The 26,591-nt window shown below is 35.9% G+C and overlaps 1 non-coding gene across 1 annotated transcript; it reads left to right on the forward strand.

The window, feature by feature from the left end:
* The first annotated feature begins 15,692 nt into the window (after window positions 1-15,692).
* LOC127742733 (small nucleolar RNA R71) lies at window positions 15,693-15,796 on the forward strand. Its single transcript, XR_008004111.1, has one exon. It is a non-coding gene; the product is annotated as a small nucleolar RNA R71 (small nucleolar RNA).
* Window positions 15,797-26,591: the final 10,795 nt, after the last annotated feature.

Consider the following 26,591-nt stretch of genomic DNA (forward strand, 5'->3'; position numbering starts at 1 on the left):
TGTATACATAAATAAAAAATTATTATAATTTCTAAAAATTACACATGAATTCTTTTTTTTTTCTTAAATAAATTTATTTTAATTATATTACAATTAGCTCATGAATAATGCATGATTATATTAATTTAAGAAAATATCTTCATTATAATTATATCAAATCAATATTCAATGCGTTATTAAACTACTTATCAATCATCGATATTTTTAATCATTCTAATTATATCAATTGATATAGTATAGTTCTGATTTTCATTCAAGTACAATAATTTTATTAGGAGATAGTTGATACACGCATTAATAGTGACCCATTTAATTTGATATGAATTAGTGGATAATAATAATAATAAAAGGTCTACACGGTACATGCATTATATTTTAAAAAAGTAAAATATATTTTAAAAAAATTAGGGTATCAATAATCAATTGTGATTACTATCAATATCAATAATTAATTCTTATAATTATTTTTGTACTACTAAAGGCTACATATAGTATTTTTTTAGAATAAAAAAGGTTGTGATTCATAACATTTTCGTAAAGTTATATTGTATGGACACAAGATTAATTAGATAACAAATTGAATTTTAATTAATATGTTTTATTTTCTGCTCATATTTTTTATTAATTATTTTACTTTTTATAATTATAGTAAATATTGAAATTATATAATATAATAAAAAAATATAGCAATTTATGTATGCTTTCTATATAGCAATAATATTATATATATTTATATATCTCTTCTTTTAGCTCTTTCCTAAAAATATTCGCATATAATTAATATATAACATATATATATTGAGTAAGTATCTCTATTGAATTAATCATAAAGATTAATAAAATATAATGGAATAAATTTCACCTAATTGTACTAAGTATCTCCATTGAAAATATTTGCTAATTATTACCGTGTATAATTAGTGTGTATGTGTGTGTGTATATATATATAAATATAAAAAGAGTAATAGTAAATTATTACAATTATTTATCATTTAGAAAATTCATACCTCAAACATAGATCTTCTTCTGTTTATTATTTTTCATACTTATGGACTATTAACTACGATTCTATCAACACTGTTAACTATGGTAGATTATGTAATGAAATGTTTGAAAAATAAAGGTAAGAATTATAAGGTTATGGAAAGTCCTATCCAAATTTGACAAGAACAAGACGACTTATATAGAAATGGTTCTTATGAATGATAAGGTAAGTTGATTATTTTCTATGATTCTTTCAAGTGATTCTAGGTCCATTTTATAAATATTTTTTGTTCATATTTTAAATTTATTTGATAAGTAAATCCTTACACAAATCAAAGACAGTGCAATTTTATAGATTTATAAGTGCTAATATCCTTTATATTTAATTTGTTTTATAGTGTGATAATAGTCAATATATTCGTTGGTGGATTTAACTATTATTATATTATTTATGATCACATTCAGTATATATGTCTGATTTATTGAAGAAAGAGGATTATTAAAACCGATTAATAACTATTTTAGAATTAATCCAATTAACACTAGATTAAAAAAAAATAATGCATAACATGTTACTTTTTATTAATTAAATTATTATAATTTAAATTAATTTTAAAAAAATAATTTAAAATTATAATTTCAATCTTATTATGTACATGGCACGGGTAATTATACTTGTTTTATATTCTTAGAATGACTTTCATAGCAAATCAATTTTCCCTAACTAAGAATCAATTGAAAAATATTGGATAAACAAATATTAAAGATTTGAGTTGTTATTATTAAAAAGAATAAAAAAGTATTAGCTGATTGTTGACTAAAAAAATTTATTCTCGAATTTTTAAAGCTGATGTCTATATATTATATATTTTCTAATTTCACATTTTCATCTTTGCAAAATATTTACAGAAATTTTAGTATGTCTGTTAATTTTTTTAAAAAAAATCGTATTTTTATATGGTTATACCTAATTGTCAATTTTTTGCACACAAAAATATTTGAGTGGTACTAACATGAACTCACTAATATATTTTTGCAACATACAAACAACAAAAAACACAACAAATTACTTTCAATATTTTTGTTCTTCTAATTTAATGAACTCTTTGTTGGGCCAACTGGTGCACGAAATTGTGATCTCAATAGCACCAACAATTTGGTACGCACAACTGTAATCTCAACTCTTTTTTACAACTTTGCACAATTAACCAGCAAGTGCAATGGGTCGTCCAAGTAATAAACCTTACGTGAGTAAGGGTCGATCCCACGGAGATTGTCGGCTTGAAGAAAGCTTTGGTTACCTTGTAAATTTTAGTCAGGCAGATTAAAATGGTTATGGAGTTTTGATAATTAAAAGATAAATAAAACGTAAAATAAAGATAGAGGTACTTATGTAAATCATTGGTGGAAATTTCAGATAAGTGTATGGAGATGCTTTATCCCTCTTGAATCTCTGCTTTCCTACTGCCTTCATCCAATCCTTCCTACTCCTTTCTATGGCAAGCTGTATGTAGGGCGTCACCGTTATCAATGGCTACTTCCCATCCTCTCAGTGAAAAAGGTCCTTGACGATCGGATTTTCTATCGGTAAAGAATTCACAAATAAGTTCGCATTGTAAGTATAGTTTCTAAACCAACAGAGAATCCTTTGGTGCAAAAGTTTTGGTTGTCATAAGTAACAAACCCAATAAAATTTATAAACTGAAGTATTCAAACCTCAGGTCGTCTTCTCAAGGAGTTGCAGGGAAGTATGATTTATTATTGGTTATGGAAAATAATATTTTTGGGTTTTTAAAAGGTTTGAACAAAAGAAATAAATTGCAGGAAATAAATTAATAATGAGAAAACTCTTGGCAAGGTATGAAAACTGGAAATCTTGTCCTAGTTATCCTTATCAATGGTGATGAGAATTATATTTTTGCTCCCACTAAGTCACCTCTAACTATGAAGGCAAGTCAAGTGGATAAATCAATTTAACGCCTAAAGTCCTAGTCAACTCCTAAGGAAAGACTAGAGTTATAGGAATCTAAATCAATAAGCAAAGATATTAATTATCAATCATGATGAGTTTGACAACTCAAGAGTTACTAATTAATTAACCAAAGCCAAATGGGAAGAAAATCTACTCGAATGAAAATAATTTGGATAAAGCGAAAGCATCAATAACATAAATTAAGGAAAGCAATCATAAGTTTGAAATACCTCAAGGTGTACTAATTAAGAAAATTAATCTAAACATAAAGAGTTCATAAACTAAATTGAGAAAATAAATAAAAGGAACATTGAACCTGTGATTGAAGAAGATGAAATCCTAATTCTAATAAAAGGAATCCTAATCCTAAATCCTAAATCCTAAGAGAGAGAGGAGAGAACATCTCTCTCTAAAAACTACATCTAAATTATGAAAAGTAAATTATGAGTCATCTCCCTTTATTCCTCCACTTTTCAGCCTTTAATCTGTATTTTCTGAGCATGAAACTGGGCCGGAAATAGCCCAGAAATCGCTGGGGACGAAATCTGCCACGCTGATTTTCGTCACTGCGACGCGTCCATGTGGAGCATGCGTTCGTGTCGCCTAGCTGTATGGCCACTATGGTAAATTATATATCAAATCGAAGCCCCGAACGTTAACTTTTCAACGAAACTAGAATCGCATCATTTAGTGTAGAACCTATGCACAATTACTCAAGAGGGGGGGTGAATTGAGTATTGCATCAACAATTTATCTTTTTACGAAAGTTAAAGACAATATACAAAAAGTGTTATTGTACTAGTATTTTTCCAAGAGCTTAACTCAATTGCTAAGCATTTATAAGGAGCTTTTACTTTCCAATAGACACCAACTCAAATAAATTGATCAAGCTTTTCACCAATCGGACTTAAGCCACTCCTTAAGTACTTACGAAGCTACTTTTCGATCACAATTTATTTGCTCAAAGGTAAAAGACAATAATATTGAAGAGATGAGTTTGGAGAGATGCAAACGCTATTTAGAGTGGTTCGGCACAATCCTTGTCCTACGTCCACTTTCTTTCTCAATCGCAATTGAGAAGTTCCACTATTGCCAAGCTTCAAGGTGCTCGCGCAAAACCTTTTACAATCCGAGTCCTTAGTTTCTAACACCTCACGGTATATGATCACCACTCGTATACTAACCCACTCCACTTAGAGATACCTTCTCTAAAATTTGCCTTGAGTACTTAGTATACCTCTTTGGTATCCTCACCGACTATAGTGTTTATAACTCTTGACTCAACCTTGGAGATCACACTCCAAATTACAAAGTGTACAAGAAAACAATTCTCAAAGAATTGTTGAGATGAAATGAGTACTCTCTAGAAGAGTGTATGATTACAAGTTTAGCACTACTGAACCAATTGATATTGCTCTCTCAAATATTTTTTATGTTTTTGAATTATTTGCATCGATGCATAACACTTTGCATCGATGCAAATGTGTCTTTGACGCTGAAATTTGAATTTTCAGCTAGGTTGCATCGATGCAAACATCTTTGCATCGATGCAACAAGTCGTTGCATGCTTTGCATCGATGCAAGATGAGTGTGCATCGATGCAAACCTTAAAGAATGGCTTAAAATCACTTCAAAATGCTTAGGATTGATCTCAAACTTGTTGGAGTCAATTCCTATGCTTTTGTACCTTTGAAAAACAAGTTTTTAAACCATTTGGCTAGCATCGAATTGCAAGATGTGCATCAAAACATTTTGTGAGTGTGTGTTGAGAGATTTAGCAATTGGTTCTTAACAAGAAGTTACCTAAGTCCTAAGACACTATACTTGTCTTCAAATGTTGTGGACTTGAGTTTCTTGTTGTTGTTGTGTTGCTTTCAACTCTTCATGCTTGTTCATTTAAGTTGTTTGTTGGTTTGTCTTTTCATGTCGTTTGTTGGTTTGTCATTCATCAAAACCTACGAATACAAACTTCGCATACAAGCAACATGATTTACATTTAGACCTCTGTAGCTCAAGTTATGACCGTTTGAGTGCGAAGAGGTCATGTTGGACAGCTTAGCAATTTCTTCAACTTCTTGTATTTCTTCCTCTTTTGCATGCTTCCTTTCCATCCTCTGAGCCATTCTTGTCCTGTAATCTCTGAAAACACTTAACACACATATCACAGCATCGAATGGTAATAAGAGATGATTAAATTTAATATTTTGAAAGCATAGGAAACATGTTTTCACATATATCATAAAATGAGGAAAGAATAGTAAAACCATGCAATTTACATGAATAAGTGGGTGAAGATTTGATAAAAACCACTCAATTGAGCATAAGATAAACCATAAAATAGTGGTTTATCAACCTCCCCACACTTAAAACATTAGCATGTCCTCATGCTTAGCTTAAGGAGATAAAAGAAATGAGTAGGGAAAAGCAAGACTCATGCAATGCAACCTATGAATGTGAATGCAACTACATGCTAAGATGTTACTTGGTTAAAAGCAAACAAGTTCTTCAAGACAAATACAAACCAAATTCCACTAATTCAAATCGTACAATAAAAAGTAAGTAAACTTGTAAGAAGATAGCTCATGAAAGTTGGGAACATAGAATTAAGCATTAAACCCTTACTGGTAGTGTATATCACTCTAACTTTCAAGTGTCCAGGGTCAATCACTTTACTCTTCCCTAGTCATGATTTCTCAACCTTGTTCTTCATCTACCCAATCAACAAATATTTAGCATATAAATGCAAACGTCATGAGGTTTTTTCAGGGTTGTAATGGGGCTGAGGTAAAGATAAGGATATATATATATATATGCATTACATACTCATGTATCAAACTTATTTTTTGAATTTTGTCCCATGTGCATTGATTCTTTTTATTTTGCATTTGGGGTAATATTTTTTTTGTATCCCTTTATATAATTACTTAAATTTTTTTTATCAATGCACATGGTAATTTAATTATTTTGATTTCACATGAGCATGCTTCCCAAATTTTCAAATAACTTATTCAATTTAACTCCCTACTTTTTTTATGATCCCATGTTCCCATAAAATTCTCCACATTTAAATTATACACAATATCTATCTTAAGCTAACCAAGGATTCAACTTGAGATTTTTATTTTGTTTTTCTTCTTAAGGCTAGTAATGTGGTTATGAAATAGAAGGGGGTTAAAAGGCTCAAGGGGGCTAACAAGGATGGCATAAAAGGTAGGTTTATTTGGGATAAGCGAGCAAAAATACAATTAATGACCTCAATCATATGCAAGCATGTAAATATACTAAATAATGGACATATAGAATGGAACAAAATATAGATTGCAGTTATAGAGAAGAAAACACACAAGAATAAAAAGTTATGGTTAAATAATGTAACCATATAAGTAAGCTCAAAATCTCACAGGTTGTGTGTTCTTTAGCTCAAAAACCATGTTCCAATTTACAATCTTCAAACAAATTTAACACATAGAAAATTTTAATTTTTTTAATTTAAATTAGTGAAATTTTTCAAAAATAGGGTCTTAAAAAGAAACTTATTATTTTTCAACCAAGTAGTACTTAAATGCGAACAATCAACTACACATGCAATCTATTATGCAATGCAACAATGAACAAACAAAGAAAATAGAATATTGGTGTTGAGAAGAGAATAACTAACCCGTGGAGATCGGTATCGACCTCCCCACACTTAAAGATTGCACCGTCTTCGGTGCATGCTAAGATGTACAAGTGGACGGGTTGCTCCAACTGATGCCTTTCTCTATAGATTGTGCAGATTGACTTGCCTGTCTCCCCATATAGAAGTTCTTCCTTTCCCCTATCGGTGGCCATCCTGAAAGAAGAGAAAAAAGAAGGAAAGTAACCCAAAAATAAAGATAGAAAACAAATAAAATATGGGTGTTAATGCCAAAAAATAATGGTCTCAATTACATGGTAGCTACAACATGCAAGTGAGAAAATGGTAAAAGCAATGGCAAATCAAGAGTGCAAAAATTTGCAACAATGGGGAAGAGTGTGGGCAATGAAAGACAGTGCAAGTGCATATCAATGCAAAAGAAATATCAGTATTATATAAATTAGCATTGACTTATGAATAATAATACCCAATCAGAATAAAACAAGTCATGAAGCACCAGAATAATTCAAGAAAAGATGCAATAGTTGAAGAAGAGAATTTAACACCAATGGAAAAAGAAAAAGAAAGTAAGAAAGGAGGAAGAAAGAAATAAGAATGGAAAGAAAAATTAGGATTTGGGGAAGAAAAGATAAGATATTTGGCTTATTTGGATAAGCTGCACGCCGCTTGTGACGCAGACGCGTGAGTGACGCGGTCGCGTGGTGTGTGATAATTATCAGGTGACACGGATGCATGGGTCACGCGATCGCGTGGCCTGATTTGTGCGATTGGCGCGAGTGCAGCCGTGCGTTCGCGCAACTCTCTGTTTTAAACCCTTATTGCCAAATTTGTTGGGTGACGCGTTCGCATGGGTGACGCAATCGCGTGGGTGACCATATTTGCAAAACGACGCGGACGCGTGGGGCACGCATTCGCGTGGTAAGGCTTGTGCTTCTAGCACGGTTCCAGACTCATGCCATCACAACTTGCTGCCATACACCCTTTTTTACGCCGATTTTCAAGTCACGCGTTCGCGTGGGTGATGCGGACGCGTGGGAGGCATTTTCGCAAATGACGCGAACGCGTCAGCGACACGGTCACGTGGATCAATTTATGCCAAAGGCACGTCTCCAGCCACGCTTTTACGGGACTCTCTGTTCAATCTTCTTTTCTTCCCAACGCACATACGACGCGGATGTGTCGACGACGCTGTCGCGTCGTGTGCGAAATTTTTGTTTTAATAATGCAGTATGCAGAATGCAATGCTAATTTGAATGCTATGCATGATTCCAGGTTCAATCAAAACTCAAAAATAGACTGAAATTAAAACTGAAAAAGGAACGATCATATCATGGTGGGTTGTCTCCCACCTAGCACTTTTAGTTAAAGTCCTTAAGTTGGACATTTGGTGAACTCCTTGTCATGGTGGCTTGTGCTTGTACTGATCCTTGAATCCCCACCAATGTTTGTAATTCCAATGGCCTCCGGGATCCCAAACAAGGCACAGAAAGCCTTCAAGCAAGTTAAAGCAAGTGACAAGGCCCCAAGAGTGTTGATTGTTGGAATGAATTCCGGAGTCCCAAGCCTTGCTTTTGCACCCTTTTTTTATAGATCATCATGATTCTATCTGGGTAGAAAGCAATCTGAATTCTCACTAAAGCAGCCAAACAACTTCCTAGACCTATTCAGTTGAGCTTTACACCAACCCTTGCATTTAAACTTTGAGCACACAACCATGTTGAACCTTGCTTGACAACTCCAACTACTAACCATCTTCCTCTTACTCTTAATGCCACAAAGAGCTCTAAGTTGACCATCCGTCTCCAGTAGCCCATATTCAAGTGGAATTAGAAAGCTAAGGGATATGAATTTCAGCTATTTGAATGTTGTGAAGGATGATGGCAACTTAGGGAGATGTGTCTCCAACAACTTTGGCAAGGTAATTGCAGGCTTTACTCCCGTGTGTTCTTTCTTGACACCTTCCACCTTTTTGCAAGCTTCTTCAATATCAACTCCTTCTTCTTGGTAGCTTTCTTCCAATTTAATATCTTCTTCATTGCTTACCAAGGGCATGGGAGGCTGTGCTTTTGCTTCTTTAGTCTCCATCTCTTGATCAACCTCTTCCAAGTCTTCAACCATGACATGCCTTAGCTTGGAGGTTGTACACCCTCCTCAACATTACTTTCAAGAATCTTGGAAGGAGGCTTTATGAATGGACTTTCCAATGGAGGTTCAACATCTCCTAAGTCTTCAACCACTTCTTCTTCTTCAATAATTCCGGCTTCCTCCACTTGTTCCAGTACAAATTCATGCTCCTTACTGTCTACCAGAGTTTCTAATATCTCCTTCATGCTACGTTCTTCATTAGATTTTCCACATGAAGCCATGGGGTTCCTTGAGTGTCCAAATGTCGGAAAGCTAATTGATTTATCGCTTGCTCCAATTGATGAAGGGTTGCATGAAATTGATCCACTGTTTCCTTGAGACGATCCTTTGATTCTTGTTCCACTTGGGTATCATAAGTTGGACCTTAAGGCTCTTGGATTGATGGACATGAATATGGTGCATATGGAGGTAGTGGTTCTTGGGAGTAATTGGGTTAGAATTGGGGTGGTTCTATATATGCTTCATATGGTTCATAAGGTGGTTGGTATGGTGGATGAGGGTTAGGGTCATATAGAGGTGAATGATGGAAAGGGGCTTGTGAGTATGGTGGTCCAAAGTCATGTTGAGGAGGGGGTTCATAGGCATATGGTGGTGGTTGTTGATAATCAAAAGACTGCTCACCATAGTCATTGCCTTGATATGTATCACATAATGGTTGTTGATAGTCCATTGGAGGTGGTTGTTGCCATGAGGGTTGATCAAATCCTTGTGGCTCCTCCCATCTTTGATTGTTCCAACCATGGTGCATGTTGTCATTATAATCTCCTCTTCTTGCAACATAATTATAACCAGACTCATAGCCAAAGGGGTGAGAGTTCATAGTAGTAGGAAAAAATAAAAACAAAAATTAACAAAAAGAAAATATTTTGAAAAAGATATGATTTTTGAAAAAAAAAAGATAAGATAAGATTTTGAAAAAGATATGATTTTTTTTGAAAAAGGATAAGATAAGATTTTGAAAAAGATAAGATAAGATTCTGAAAAAGATATGATTTTTGAAAAAAAAGGATTTGATTTGAAATTTAAAACTAAGATAAGATAAGATAAAAAATTTTAAAACAAAAATCTGAAATTTTTTTTTGTTTTTTTTTTTTGAAAAATATTTACAATAACCAATAATAAGGCACACGTTTGCAATTCCCCGGCAACGGCGCCATTTTGACGATCGGATTTTCTATCAGTAAAGAATTCACAAATAAGTTCACGTTGTAAGTATAGTTTCTAAACCAACAGAGAATCCTTTCGTGCAAAAGTTTTGGTTGTCACAAGTAACAAACCCCATAAAATTTATAAACTGAAATATTCAAACATCGGGTCGTCTTCTCGAGGAATTGCAGGGAAGTATGATTTATTATTGGTTATGGAAAATAGTATTTTTAGATTTTTAAAAGGTTTGAACAAGAGAAATAAATTGCAGGAAATAAATTAATAATGAGAAAACTCTTGGCAATGTATGAAAACTGGAAGTCCTGTCCTAGTTATTCTCATTAATGGTGATGAGAATTATATTTTTGCTCCCACTAAGTCAACCTCTAACTATGAAGGCAAGTCAAGTGGATAAATCAATTTAATGCCTAAAGTCCTAGTCAACTCCTGAGGAAAGACTAGAGTTATAGGAATCTAAATCAATCAGCAAAGATATCAATTATCAATCACGATGAGTTTGACAACTCAAGAGTTACCAATTAATCAACCAAAGCCAAAATCTTCAAATCCTAAATTATGAATGTATATGAAAAACCTAGAGGAGGAGTAAAAATCAGATCTCAAAATTATGCGGAATGAATCTCCTCTTTGTCTCTGCATGTTCCCTGGCTCTAATCTGCGTTTCTGGGTCGGAAATTGGGTTAAAACGCGGCCCAGAATCTATGCCAGCGACTTCTGTAATTTTACAGATCATGCACGTCACGCGACCGCGACATCCACGCGTTCGCGTGACTCAACGTTTTCCGTGCCATGCGTGCATGTCGTCCACGCATTCGCGTCACTCGTGCAACTTCCAATCCACGCGGTCGCGTCAGGCACGCGAGCGCGTCACTGCGATTTCCTCCATTTCGCGTGGTCGCGCGAGCCATGCACCCGTGTCACTTTTCGTTGGTCGTCTTCTCAATTTCTTGTGTTCCTTCCATCTTTGCAAGCTTCCTCTCCATTCTCTAAGCCATTCCTGCCCTATGAAGCCTGAAACACTTAACACACATATCACGGCATCGAATGGTATAAAGGAGACTAAAAATATACAATGAAAAGATCTTTAGGAAGCAAGTTTTCAATCATAGAACATTTTCAGGAAGGAATTGTAAATACATGCAAATCATATGAATAAGTGGGTAAAGACTTGATAAAACCACACAATTAAACACAATAAGCATCATCAATAACATAAATTAAGGAAAGCAATCATAAGTTTGAAATACCTCAAGGTGTATTAATTAAGAAAATCAATCTAAAAATAAAGAGTTCATAAACTAAATTGAGAAAATAAATAAAGGGAACATTGAACCTGTGATTGAAGAAGATGAAATCGTAATTCTAATAAAAGGAATCCTAATCCTAAATCCTAAATCCTAAGCGAGATAAGAGAACCTCTCTCTCTAAAAACTACATCTAAATTATGAAAAGTGAATTATGAGTCATCTCCCTTCATTCCTCCACTTTGCAGCCTTTAATCTGTGTTTTCTGGGCTTGAAACTGGCGGAAGTAGCCCAGAAATCGCTGGAGACGAAATCTGCCACGCTGATTTTCGTCACTGCGACGCGTCCGCGTAAAGCACACATTCGCGTTGCCTAACTGTATGGACACTATTATAAATTATATATCAAATCAAAGCCCCGGACGTTAGCTTTGCAACGCAACTGGAACCGCATCATTTGAACTTCTGTAGCTCAAGTTATTACCGTTTGAGTGCGAAGAGGTCAAGCTGGACAGCTTAGCAATTTCTTCAACTTCTTGTATTCCTTCCTCTTTTGCATGCTTCCTTTCCATCCTCTGAGCCATTCCTATCCTGTAATCTCTGAAAACACTTAACACACATATCACGGCATCGAATGGTAATAAGAGATGATTAAATTTTATATTTTTAAAGCATAGGAAACATGTTTTCACATATATCATAAAATGAGGAAGGAATAGTAAAACCATGCAATTTACATGAATAAGTGGGTGAAGATTTGATAAAAACCACTCAATTGAGCATAAGATAAACCATAAAATAGTGGTTTATCAGTCCTCTACGGTTTTCCGCTTGGCTAATCAGCTGGTGGTTCTCGATCATGTAGGAATAGGATTTACTATCCTTTTGCGTCTGTCACCACGCCCTACAGTCGCGAGTTTAAAGCTCGTCACAGTCATCCCATCCCAGATCCTACTCGGAATACCACAGACAAGGTTTAGACTTTTCAGATATCAAGAATGCTGCCAATGGATTCTAGCTTATACCACGAAGACTCTGATCTCACGGAATGGAAGGCTCTGTTGTCAGGAGAGGCAACCATGCGTTGTGGACCAGGAATCCAAGAGATACACACTCTAGCTTTCGCAGGTAGAATGGAAGTGTTTGTCAAGCACGCGTTCATGAGTGAGAATGGTGATGAGTGTCACGGATCATCACATTCATCAGGTTGAAGTGAGAGTGGACATCTTAGAATAAGAATAAGCATGAATTGAATAGAAAACAGTAGTAATTGTATTAATACTCGAGGAACAGCAGAGCTCCACACCTTAATCTATGGTGTGTAGAAACTCTACCATTGAAATTACATAAGAACAAGGTCTAGGCATGGCCGAGAGACCAGCCTCCAAAACGTGATCAAAGGATCAAAAGATAATCCAAAGATGAACATACAATAGTAAAAAGTCCTTTTTATACTAGACTAGTCACTAGGGTTACAGAAATGAGTAAATGATGCAGAAATCCACTTCCGGGCCCACTTGGTGTGTGCTTGGGCTGAGCATTAAAGCTTTCATGTGTAGAGGTCTTCCTTGGAGTTGAACGCCAGTTTGTAACTTGTTTCTGGCGTTTAACTCTGCTTTGCAACTTGTTTCTGGCGTTTAATGCCAGAATAGGGCAGAAAGATGGCGTTAAATGCCAGTTTGCGTCATCTAAACTCGGGCAAAGTATAAAGTATTATATATTGCTGGAAAGCCCTAAATGTCTACTTTCCAACGCAGTTGAGAGCGCGCCATTTAGACTTCTGTAGGTCCAAAAATTCTATTTCGAGTGCAGGGAGATCAGAATGCAATAGCATCATCAGTCCTTCTTCAGCCTCTGAATTATATTTTTGCTCAGGTCCCTCAATTTCAACCAAAAAATACCTAAAATCATAGAAAAACACACAAACTCATAGTAAAGTCTAGAAATGTGAATTTTGCTTAAAAACTAATAAAAATTACTAAAAACTAACTAAATCCTACTAAAAACTATGTAAAAACAATGCCAAAAAGCGTATAAATTATCCGCTCATCACCGACCGTGGGGAGCTCTCGACAACCGGGGAGATTCGGGGAGGAATCAAGTGAGAGAACATAAGATGAGAAGACACCACATCCAACTCAAAACCTTAAGGCGTCAAGTTAATGGGTCTCTCATCTTATAAACTCGTCACTCTTCCTTGCTTTCTTTGATGTGGGACTAACTTCAACACTCCTCACACTTGCAACACTAACACAATCTCCCCCTCAAGTGTGAGCCTCCACATCAAGCATCAACTTCCTCTAGTTCCTCCACTACCACGAGTATTCGTCCGTCACACCGCCGAAAAACACCACGGGACACGCCGCCCGGACCACCTTTTGCCAGGAAGACTTTCGATGCTTCATCTTGAATACTCCTTAAACCAGACCGATTAAACCATTGGCTCTGATACCACTTGTTGGGCCGACCGTGGGGAGCTCTTGACAACCGGAGAGATTCGAGGAGGAATCAAGTGAGAGAACATAAGATGAGAAGACACCACATCCAACTCAAAACCTTAAGACGTCAAGTTAATGGGTCTCTCATCTTATAAACTCCTCACTTTTCCTTACTTTCTTTGATGTGGGACTAACTTCAACACTCCTCACACTTGCAACATTAACACTCTTCTCGCTTTTCCTTACTTTTGTTTTCTTTCTTCTTTCTTTTGTTCCTCTCTTCTTCTCTTTCTTCTAGTTTAATGAACTTATTTAATGAAATATGTTTTATTGATTTAGTTGTTTTTCTAGGAATAATAAAAACTATAAAATTTTTTATTTAAATAAAAATTTATATTTTTAATTTAAGTGATAGTAAAGGTAATTATATTTTTGTGCATTATATCTCAATTTTGCAGGTTTCGAAATAAAGGAACAATGCACTCCTAGTGAAATTGAAAAAAAATTGTAACACTTCGTACAACTGAACCAGCAAGTGCAATGGGTCATCCAAGTAATACCGGAGTGAGTCAGGGTCGATCCCACGAGGATTGTAATTTGAAGCAAGTTATGGTTGTCTTGTAGATCTTAGTCAGGCGAATAGAAAGGTTGGTTGATTGTTTAAAATGCATAAAAATAGAATAAATAAAATGTTACTCAATTAATGGTGAAAACAATGATAAGAAGATGGTTAAGGCTTGGAGATGCTTTGTTCTTCTAGATTAATCCGGTTTTACTGTCTACTCCAACTGCGAATGATTTCTTCTATGGCAGATGGTACACGAAATTGTGATCTCAACGGCGCCAACAACTTGGTACGCACAATTGTAATCTCAACTCTTTTTCACAACTTCACACAACTAACCAGCAAGTGTACTGGGTCGTCCAAGTAATAAACCTTACGTGAGTAAGGGTCGATCCCACAAAGATTGTTGGCTTGAAGCAAGCTATGGTCACCTTGTAAATCTCAGTCAGGCAGATTCAAATGGTTATGGAGTTTTTATAATTAAAATAGATAAATAAGCATAAAATAAAGATAGAGATACTTATGTAATTCATTAGTGGAAATTTCAGATAAGCGTATGGAGATGCGTTGTTCCTTCTGAATCTCTGCTTTCCTATTGCCTTCATCCAATCCTTCATACGCCTTTCTACGGCAAGCTGTATGTTTGGTGTCACCGTTGTCAATGGCTACTTCCCGTCCTCTCAGTGAAAATGGTCTTCTACGGTTTCTGTACGGCTAATCAACTGTCAGATTTCTCGTCTTGGATGAAAAATACCATGCACAGATAACGTATGGCTAGTCAGCTGTTGGTTCTCGATCGTGTAGGAATAGGATTTACTATCCTTTTGCGTCTGTCACCCGCCCTACAGTTGCGAGTTTGAAGCTCGTCACAGTCATCCCATTCCAGATCCTACTCAAAATACCACAGACAAGGTTTAAAGGCCTTCTTTGGAGTTAAACACCAGTTCGTAACTTGTTTCTGGCGTTTGAATCTAGCTTGCAACTTGTTTTTGGCGTTTAACGCCAGAATAGGGCAGAAAGCTGGCGTTGAACACCAGTTTGCATCGTTTAAACTCGAGCAAAGTATGAACTATTATATATTGCTGGAAAGCCCTGGATGTCTAATATCCAACGCAATTGAGAGCGCGCCATTTGGACTTCTGTAACTCCAAAAAATCCATTTCAAGTGCAGAGAGGTCAGAATCTAACAACATCAGCAGTCCTTTTCAGCCTCTGAATCAGATTTTTGCTCAGGTCCCTCAATTTCAGCCAGAAAATACCTAAAATCATAGACAAACACACAAAATCATAGTAGAGTCCAGAAATGTGAATTTTGCTTAAAAAATAATAAAAATATACTAAAAACTAACTAAATCATACTAAAAACTATGTAAAAACAATGCCAACTTAGACAATTCAGACAGACCATGTCAATGAGTTCCTGAGCTTCTGCAAGCGTTTTCTTCAGGTGAATAGATCCACCTGCAGAATGGTCCAATGACATCTTAGACAATTCAGACAGACCATCATAGAATATATCCAGGATGGTCCATTCTGAAAGTATGTTAGAAGGACACTTTTTGGTCAATTGCTTGTATCTTTCCCAAGCTTCATAGAGGAATTCACCTTCTTTCTGTCTGAAGGTTTGAACATCCACTCTAAGCTTGCTCAGCTTTTGAGGAGGAAAGAACTTGGCTAAGAAAGTCGTGACCAGCATATTCCAAGAGTTCAGGTGATCTTTAGGTTGAGAGTCCAACCATACTCTAGCTCTGTCTCTTATAGAAAAAAGGAAAAGCATAAGCTTATAGACCTCGGGATCAACTCCATTGGTCTTAACAGTATCACAGATATGCAATAATTCAGTTAAGAACTGAAAAGGATCTTCTGATGGAAGTCCATGAAACTTGCAATTCTATTGCATTAGAGAAACTAATTGAGGCTTTAGCTCAAAATTGTTTGCTCAAATGGCAGGGATTGAGATGCTTCTTCCATGGAAGTTGGAATTTGGTGCAGTAAAGTCACCAAGCATCTTCCTTGTATTGTTGTTGGGTTCGGCCATGTCTCCTTCTTTTTCGAGATTCTCTGTAAGGTTTTCTCTGGATTGTTGTGCTTTAGCTTCTCTTAGCTTCTTCTTCAGAGTCCTTTCAGGTTCAGGATCTGCTTCAACAAGAATGTCCTTGTCCTTGCTCCTGCTCATATGAAAAAGAAGAGAACAAAAAAGGAAGAGGAATCCTCTATGTCACATTATAGGAATTCCTTTATGTGAGTAGAAGAAGAAAAGAAGGATAGAAGAAGGAGAAGAGAAAAATTCGAACACAGAGGGGAAGAGAGGGTTCGAATTTTAAGATGAAGAGAAGTGTAAAATAAATAAAATAGAAGATGAGAAGGAGAAAATTTTGAAAATTGTTTTTGAAAGATGGTTAGTAAAATTCAAAAATTAAGAGAATTGGTAAAATAAAATAAAATTTTAAAATAATTAGTTAATTAAAAAGAATTTTGAAAAAGAGGAAGGCGATTTTCGAAAATTAGAGTGAGAAAAGTAGTTAGGTGGTTTTGAAAAAGATAAGAAATATTAAAACAAACAAAAAGTCAATTAGTTAATTGAAAAATATTTTAAAATCAATTTTTGAAAAGATAAGAAGTTGGAAAAAGATATTTTGAAATTGATTTTGAAAAAGATATGATTTGAAAAAGATATGTTAGAAAAGATATGGTTGAAAGATATGATTAAAAAGATATGATTGACATTTATTTTGAAAAAGATTTGAAAAGAAATATAGAAAGATTTGATTTTAAAAATTAAAGTTAATGACTTGACTAACAAGAAACTAAAAGATTTGATTTTAGAATTTAAAGGTTGAACCTTTCTTAACAAGAAAGTAACAACTTGAAATTTTTGAATCAATCACATTAATTGTTAGTAAAGTTTTTGAAAATTATGAAATAAAGATAAGAAAAAGATTTTGAAAATCAATTTAAAAAAAATTTCGAACAAATTAAAGAAAAATGAAAAAGATTTGATTTTTTGAAAAATTTTTGAAAAGATAAGATTTTTAAAATTGAAATCTTGACTTGACTAACAAGAAACAACTAATTTTAAAATTTTTTGACTAAGTCAACCCAAAATTTCGAAATTTATGAGAGAAATAAGGGAAAGATATTTTTTTATTTTTAAATTTTTAATGAGAAGAGAGAAAAACACTAAAATGACTCAAAACATGAAAAATTAAGATCAAATCAAAGAAAACATGCAAGAACACTATGAATGTCAAGATGAACACCAAGAACACTTTGAAGATCATGATGAACATCAAGAACTTGTTTTTGAAAAATTTTCAAGAAAGAAAAAACATACAAGACACCAAACTTTTTTCATGTTTAGACAATATGAATTCAAAAATGCATATGAAAAACAACAAAAGACACAAAACAAGAAAAATTAAAGATCAAACATATAAAATCATTAAGAACAACTTGAAGATTATGAAGAACACCATGCATGAGTTTTCAAAAATTTTAGAAAAATTAAAACATGCAATTGACACCAAACTCAAAACTTGACTCTAGACTCAAACAAGAAACATAAAACTATTTCTGATTTTATGATTTTATTAATTTTTTTGGATTTTTCGAAAATTATTTTTAGAAAAACGAAAAAAAGAAAAAAAATTTGAAAGATTTTTGAAAACTTTTTGAGAATAAAATAAAGGTTAAAACAAGAAGAAAATTACCTAATCTGAGCAACAAGATGAACCGTCAGTTGTCCAAACTCGAACAATCCCCGGCAATGGTGCCAAAAACTTGGTGCACGAAATTGTGATCTCAATGGCGCCAACAACTTGGTACGCACAATTGTAATCTCAACTCTTTTTCACAACTTTGCACAACTAACCAGCAAGTGCACTGGGTTGTCCAAGTAATAAACCTTACGTGAGTAAGGGTCGATCCCACGGAGATTATCGGCTTGAAGCAAGCTATGGTCACCTTGTAAATCTCAGTCTGGCGGATTCAAATAGTTATGGAGTTTTTATAATTAAAATAGATAAATAAGCATAAAATAAAGATAGAGATACTTATGTAATTCATTAGTGGGAATTTCAGATAAGCGTATGGAGATGCGTTGTTCCTTCTGAATCTTTGCTTTCCTATTGCCTTCATCCAATCCTTCATACTCCTTTCTATGGAAAGCTGTATGTTAGGTGTCACCGTTGTCAATGGCTACTTCCCGTCCTCTCAGTGAAAATGGTCCTCTATGGTTTCTGTACGGCTAATCAATTGTCAGATTTCTCGTCTCGGATGAAAAATACCGTGCACAGATATCGTATGGCTAGTCAGCTATTGGTTCTCGATCGTGTAGGAATAGGATTTACTATCCCTTTGCGTCTGTCATCACTCCCTACAGTCGCGAGTTTGAAGCTCGTCACAGTTATCCCATCCCAGATCCTACTCGGAATACCACAGACAAGGTTTAGACTTTTCGGATCTCAAGAATGCTGCCAATTGATTCTAGCCTATACCACGAAGACTCTAATCTCGGATTTAGATGCCCCATTGTCAGAGGGGAGTCGATGTGAATCATTGATTAGAAACCCAAGAGATATACATTCAAGCTTGTTTTCATGTAGAACGGAAGTAGTTATCAATCATGCGTTCATAAGTGAGAATGGTGATGAGTGTCACATAATCATCACATTCATCATGTTCTTGTGTGTGAATGGATATCTTAGAATAAGAATAAGCATGAATTGAATAGAAGAACAATAGTACTTTGCATTAATACTCGAGGAACAGCAGAGCTCCACACTTTAATCTATGGTGTGTAGAAACTCCACCATTGAAAATACATAAGAACAAGGTCTAGACATGGCCGAATGGCTAGCCTCCCCAAATGGCATATGAATTCGAAAATAGGGAAAAAGACCCCTAGTACAATAGTAAAAAGTTCTATTTATACTAAACTAGTTACTAGGCTTTACAGAAATAAGTAAATGATGCAGAAATCCACTTCCGGGCCCACTTGGTGTGTACTTGGGCTGAGCATTGAAGCTTTCACATGTAGAGGCCTTCTTTGGAGTTAAATGCCAATTTGTAACTTGTTTTTGGCGTTTGACTCTAGCTTGCAACTTGTTTCTGGCGTTTAACGCCAGAATAGGGCAGAAAGCTGGCATTGAACGCCAGTTTGCATCATCTAAACTCGAGCAAAGTATAAACTATTATATATTGCTGGAAATCCCTGGATGTCTAATATCCAACGCAATTGGGAGCACGCCATTTGGACTTCTGTAGCTCCAAAAAATCCATTTCGAGTGCAGGGAGGTCAGAATCCAACAGCATCAGCAGTCCTTTTTCAGCCTCTGAATCAGATTTTTGCTCAGGTCCCTCAATTTCAGCCAGAAAATACCTAAAATCATAGAAAAACACACAAACTCATAGTAAAGTCCAAAAATGTAAATTTTTCTTAAAAACTAATAAAAATATATTAAAAACTAACTAAATCATACTAAAAATTATGTAAAAATAATGCCAAAAAGCGTATAAATTATCCGCTCATCAGCAGGTTGTAAGTGATCAACGCCTTTCTTGAGAGGTCACCAATGCTCCTCCAGATCTGAACCCCAGGGTTAGTGCGGATCCAGTCTAATTGAGGGTGAAGCTCCTGCAGTTCATTCTCCTTAGTGATCCTACTCAAAACGCCACAGATAAGGTCGAATCTTCCAAATCAGAGAATGCTGCGCCTTTGTTTCTAGCTTTTACCACAAAGACCCTAATCTTCCCATACCTCGGCTGAACTGGTGTCTCGAGAAGTCCCCAACGAAGTCATAGATTAGCCATCTAAGAGATGTATAATCAAGCTAGTGGCTCATCATTGTCTGATGAAAGACTCACTCTGAACTCCTGTAGAATGAGATAATCTTATGCCAGCTCAACGCATTCATAATGATGAAGAATGAAGATACATCTTAGAATAGAGAATCAAACATGAATTGAGATAGAACGATAGTACTTTATTAATCCATAAAACTCAGCAAAGCTCCTCCCCTCAATCTAGGAGGTTTAGAAACTCATACTAATAGAAAATACAATGTGTAATTTGAAAATAAGCTAGAAGTCTTCAAAAAATGTAAAAGTTCTCAAATACATACTAGACTAATGACAAAAGATTACATAAGAAGGGTAAAACAATCTCTTAGTGCAAAAATCCACTTCCGGAGCTCACTTGGTGAGTATTTGGGCTGAGCTTGATTGAGATCCACGTGCTATGAGGCCTCTAGAGCATTGGATGCTGGTCTTCTCCTTGTGGGTGTTGGATGCTAGAATAGGGCTGGAGGCTAGCGTTAAACGCCAGTTTTGGGCCTTCAATTCTGAAGCAAAGTATAGACTATTATATAATGCTGAAAAGCTCTGGATGTTAGCTTTCCATAACCGTTGATAACACTCCATTTGGACTTCTATATCTTTAGAAAAGCTCTTTTGAATGCAAGGAGGTCAGATCCTGACAGCATCTGCAGCACTTTCTCTATCTCTGAATTAGACTGTTGCTCCAGCTCCTCAATTTCAGCCAGAAAATACCTGAAATTGCATAAATATACACAAACTCAAATTAGAATCCAAAAATGTGAATTTTGTACTAAAACCTATGGAAACTTAAACAAAACATACCAAAAACTATATGAAAATGATGGCAAAAAGCATATAAAATATCCGCTCATCAATAGTCCTAGAAAATATAATATGAACAAAACTAAGAATAGCAGGCCAAAAAATGAAAGTGCCAGAAGAAAATAAGAAGAGAAAGGAAGAAGACACAAAAATAGAGGATAGGGAGATTTGAGGCAGTATGAAACGCTACCAAGCAAGGAGCAAAAATGCACATGCAGAGGCTGCAGGGTAGCCCTGCCAAATCCCATGAAGATAATTAGTTAGACTTGCCATGGGCTTGGGAACCCATAGGCAGTGAGAGCTTTGAACAAGATCTTAAAATAGCAAACTCCCAACCTTGTTTTCTTAATAGAGACGAGGAGAAAGATTGATGAATTAAATCGTATTAGAAATAGAGGAGGAATGGAAAACATTGTGGGAATTGACTATGAAGGGGAAGGAAGAAGTAGAGTGGGAGGTTTGGCAATTACATGGAATAGCACTATTTCTTTGGAAGTATCATCTATGTCTTTGAATCATATAGGCATGAAGGTAAAAGTTGTAGAAGCTGGACAGTAGTGGAGGATTACGGGGTTTTAGGGGAATCCGGATGCAGCCAACAAACAAAAATCATGCGATCTCTTGAGCTCGCTTGGTCAATCTCAAACATGCCATTGTAGGTGTTTGGAGATTTTAACCAAATCCTGGAACAAAAAGAGAAGACAGGGGGATTTCCAGTTACTTATAGCCAAATGAAAGGCTTTCAAGAAGCACTACAAATGAATCAGTTGCTAAACTTGGGGTTTGTGGGACACTCTTTTACATGGACAAAAACCTAATCAGGAGACATGAACATTCAAGAGAGACTCGACAGGACAGTTACAATAATTGACTAGAAGGAAGCTTTTCCAGAGACAATTGTAAAACACTTACAGAGGTACAGATCAAATAACTGTCAACTCTTAATTGATGTAACAGGTCAAGAGAACAAAATAATGAGGAAGAGGCCAAACATCTTTAGATTTGAAGAAATATGGCCTTAAAACCAAGAGTGTAAAGAAGCAATATTCAAGAGTTGGTCAGGTAGTGTAGAAAATTTAAAATGGAAGCTGAAAAATTGTGGAAGAAAGCTACAACAATGGGGAAAATAGAATTTTGGGCAACTACCAAATAAGATCAAAGAGAAGCATGATTCTATAAAGCATCTCACAACCCTCCCGCAATCTGAATCGACCATTATGAGACTAAAGGAGACACCAAGAGAGTTAGATGATTTGTTGTACCAAGAAGAGATTAAGTGGGCACAAAGATCTAGAGCAGTGTGGCTTAAAGTGGGGGACAAAAGTACTAAATATTTTCATTAGAAAGCATCGCAAAGGAACAAAAGAAACTGCATAAAGAGGATTACTGATGATGTAGGAATTCTTTTTGAAGATGAGGAGAAAATAAAGGAAATTATAGTGAACTTTTATGAGAAATTGTTCAAGAATGAAGGGACGACGGAGGAAGAACAAGTGCCTACAGTGGTGGAAGGTAGAGCCTCGCAGGAGGCTTTTAATATTTTGGAGGAGGATTTCACACAAGAGAAAGTCAAAACAACTTTAAAGCACATGCACCCAACTAAAGCTCCCGGACCGGATGGGATGCCGGCACTCTTCTACCAAAGGATGTGGGATATTGTGGGAGATAAAACTTCTAAGTGGATCTTTAATTATCTAAATGGGGATGGAGACCTTGAAGAGATGAATAATACTTTTTTGTGCTTAATCCCCAAAACAAGACCCAAGGCACACCAGAGAGTATAGGCCGATATCTCTTTGCAATGTGATTTTCAAGCTAGCGACAAAGGTGATTGCAAACAGACTAAAACTACTAGGATTGTGGGAGAGTACGAAAATGCCTTTGTTCCGGGTAGATCAATTACGGACAATGGCTTGGTGGCTTTTGACATATTCCACTATATGAGGAAAAAGGTAAACGGAGCAAAGGATTTCGTGGGCATAAAGTTAGATTTGGCTAAGGCATATGATCGGATCGAATGGAGTTTTCTCTTGGTGGTTATCAAGTCTATGGGATTCCCGCAAAAGTGGGTGAAACTAATCCAAAAATGCATCAGCTCAATATCTTTCTCAGTACTTCTTAATAGATGTCCCTCTAAGAGTTTCAAACCCACTAGAGACATAAGGCAAGGGGATCCCTTTTTCCCAAACCTGTTTATAATATGTGAAGAGGTGTTCTCGGGTCTCCTTATCAAAGCTTAGGAAAGGCAAGCGATTCAGGAAATAAAGATAGCTAGGAATGCACCAGAAATATCACACCTTTTTTGTGGATGACAGCATTCTCTTCATAAGAGCAGCTAATCAAGACATCACAGAAGTGAAGGAAATTCTACAAGCATACCAATTAGCTTTAGGCCAAAGAATCAATTTGGATAAATCGAAAATCTCTTTTAGTCGAAACATGCCTCCTCTCAGATAGATGCTTATTCAAGAGTGGTTACAAATTGAGGCGGTGAAGGTTATTCAAAGTAGTTAGGGATTCTAACTTTTCTTGGAAGATCTATGAAACAAATCTTTGATTTTGTCCAAGATAGAGTGTGGAAGAAGCTGAAGGGATGGAAGGAGAATAGCCTTTTCAAGGTGGGGGAAAGAAGTTCTTATAAAATTAGTCGCTCAAGCAATCCCCTCATACATTACGGGATGCTTTCAAATCCCCAAAAGTTTATGTCAACATATAGAGAGCATGATTATAAATTCTACTGGGGGAGCAAAAATGGAGAAAGAAAGGTTCATTGGGTTAGATGGTCAAAATTGAGTTTGGCAAAGCAAGAAGGGGGGCTAGGATTTAGAAGCTTTGAAGCTTTTAATCAAGCACTTTTGGTCAAACAGGAATGGAGATTGATTAAATTTCCTAATTCACTAGCAGCAAGGACATTGAAAGCCAAATACTACAACAAAAAAATCTTTTTTCAAGCCAGGAAACATGCCAAGCTACACTTGGAGAAGTATTTGGAATGCTAAATGGGTTCTAAATGTTGGAGGCTTGTAGAGGATCGGTAATGGCAGATCAATTAAAATAAAGGAAGATCTATGGCTTTCGAATAAAAATGGATTCAGAATTTGGAGCACCTGCTCGAGTTTTAATCCGGAAACCAGGGTGGAACAACTTATTGATTAGGAAACCATTCGATGGAGAGAGGACGTCATCAGACAGAATTTCTTTCATTTCGAAGCAGAACAGATACTTAATATTTATCTAGACCAGAACCAACAAGAAGACTGCTACTACTGGAAAGAATCAAAGAATGGAGAATATAAGGTCAAGAAAGCTTACCACCTCATCTACTCTCGGCCACAAAATCATGCTTAGTCCAGCAACCAGGAGCACTAGAACAGATTACCTTGGAAACTCCTTTGGAACACAAAAGTGCTAAACTGCACCCTTATTCGCATGGAGATTGTTAACATCATCCCTGCCAACCCGAATCAATATTCAGAAAAGAGGTATCACATACACATCACTTTGTCTAAGATGCTGGAAAAAGGAGGACACAAAAGAACACATATCCAAAGATTGTACCTGGGTACAATGATTTTGGTTTGCTAGCCCTTTCAACCTGCGAACAGAGAGAGCACAGAAACACCCAATTGGAGCTTGGATTGAAGAATCGCTAAACCAAATCGAAAAGGGGGAAAGAGGTCTATTTCTTAAATCCCTACATGCAATGTGGTGGGGAAAAAACAAATTAATTTTTGAAGATAAGGAACTAGACATACAAGAATTAGTGAACAGAGCGACTCTTATATACCATGAATTCATAGCCGTGTCAAGGCCGACAGAGAAATTCACAGCGGAGCCACCACCGGGGAGTCGCAGTTCAGTGTGTTGAGTGCCCGCTAGAGCCAAACCTCTTCAAATTGAATGTGGATGCAGCAATTTCATCCCTTTGAGCCTTTTAATTCTCTTTTGTTCTTCATATTACCACATCACTAGCCTTAAGCAAAAAAACAAGTAATTATCCCAATTGAATCTTTGGTTAGCTTAAGATAGAGATTGTGTGTCAATCAAGTGTGGAAAAAACTATAGGAACTTGGGTTAATAAGAATGTATGCTAACTGATAAATATTAAAAGCTTGAATGCCACTCATGTGAAATTATGAAAACCAATTGCATTGATGCTATAATGCTTTCAAAAAAAATTTGTATATTTCAGTTTAATTTTAGGGGAAAGGAAGCACCCCAATGCTAAGTTAATAAAAAGATCAATGCATTCGATGTGGAATAAAAGAACATTTAAGTACATGAGTAGGTACAACATACAAAGTGATATTATGGGCATTTAGGCATGATTTTAGAAGCATGGGGAATGTGTTTGTGTGTTAGGTGAGAACTTAGGATAATCAAGGATTCAATTTTCAGCTCACTTAGCCATATATGTACCCTCACCCTTACCTAAGCCCCATTACAACCTTAAGAAAGACCTCATGATGTTTGCATGTGTGCATTAAATACTTGTTGATTGGTTAGATTAAGAGCAAATTTTAGAAAGCATGAATGGAGGAGACTAGAGTGGATTACCCTATACACCTAAGTGACTAGAGTGCATACACACCCCTAGTGAGGGTTCAAGCTTGAGTCTATGTTCTCAGCTTTCATGAACTATCTTCTCACAAGTTTACTTATTCTTATTGTGTGATTTGGATTAGTGGAATTTAATTTCTGTTTGTCTTGGAAGACTTGTTTATTTTCTTAACTGAGTAGGCATAGACATTTCATCATATAGTTGCATTCATATGTACAGATTGCATTGCATTGCATGAGTCCTATTTGTCCCTATTCATTCTTTTTAGTTTCCTTGAGCTTAGCATGAGGACATGCTAATGTGTAAGTGTGGGGAGGTTGATAAACCGCTATTTTACGGTTTATTTTGTGCTCAATTGAGTGGTATTTATTAGATTCTTCCCACATTTATCCATGTAATTAGCATGTTATACATTTACCTTCCTAATCCAATACTATGATTGAAAACCTGCTTCCTAAGCCTTTAAATTGTTAGATTATAATCCCTCTCTATACCATTCGATAGCGTGATCTGTGTGTTCAGTGATTCAGGCCTTATAGGGCAAGAATGGCTTGGAGAACGGAAAGGAAGTTTGCAAAAATGGAAGGAACACAAAGAAACAATGAAGCTGACCAGCGAGACGTGACGTGCACGCATGGCCGACGCGTGCGTGTGATTTGGAGCATTTCATAGTGACGCACACGCACACTTGACGCGCGCGCGTGATTAGCGCACAGGACGAGCGACGCGTACGCGTGACAAGGAGTTTTCACAAACGACACGCACGCATGACCTACGCGTACGCGTGACATGCGCGACGTACAGCAGTTGTAGAAAATCGCTGGGGGAGATTTCGGGCCAATTTTAGACCCAGTTTTTGGCCCAGAAACATAGACTAAAGTCAAGGAACAGCAGAGACTCAAGACACATTCTCATTCTGCATAGTTTTAGTTTTAGTTTTGAATCTGAGAGAGAAATCATTTCCTCCTCTAGGGTTCTTCACACTCATATTTCTTAGTTCTATACTTTTGATCTGGATATTGAGAAGATTGACTACCTCCGTTGAAGTTTATATTATTCTAGTTTGTTCCCTCATACCTTTACTCTTTTTATTGCTCATTTACCCTGTTCAGATACGTATGTTTATGACTTTTGGATTTATTAATGCAAGGAACTATTTTTACCTTTAATTAATTCTCAGTTATTATTTAATTTATCATGTCTTCTCTTTGTTCTCTTTTTATGCTTATGAATGTAGCAC

Source organism: Arachis duranensis, chromosome 1 (genome assembly GCF_000817695.3).
Source record: "Arachis duranensis cultivar V14167 chromosome 1, aradu.V14167.gnm2.J7QH, whole genome shotgun sequence".
NCBI lineage: Eukaryota > Viridiplantae > Streptophyta > Magnoliopsida > Fabales > Fabaceae > Arachis > Arachis duranensis.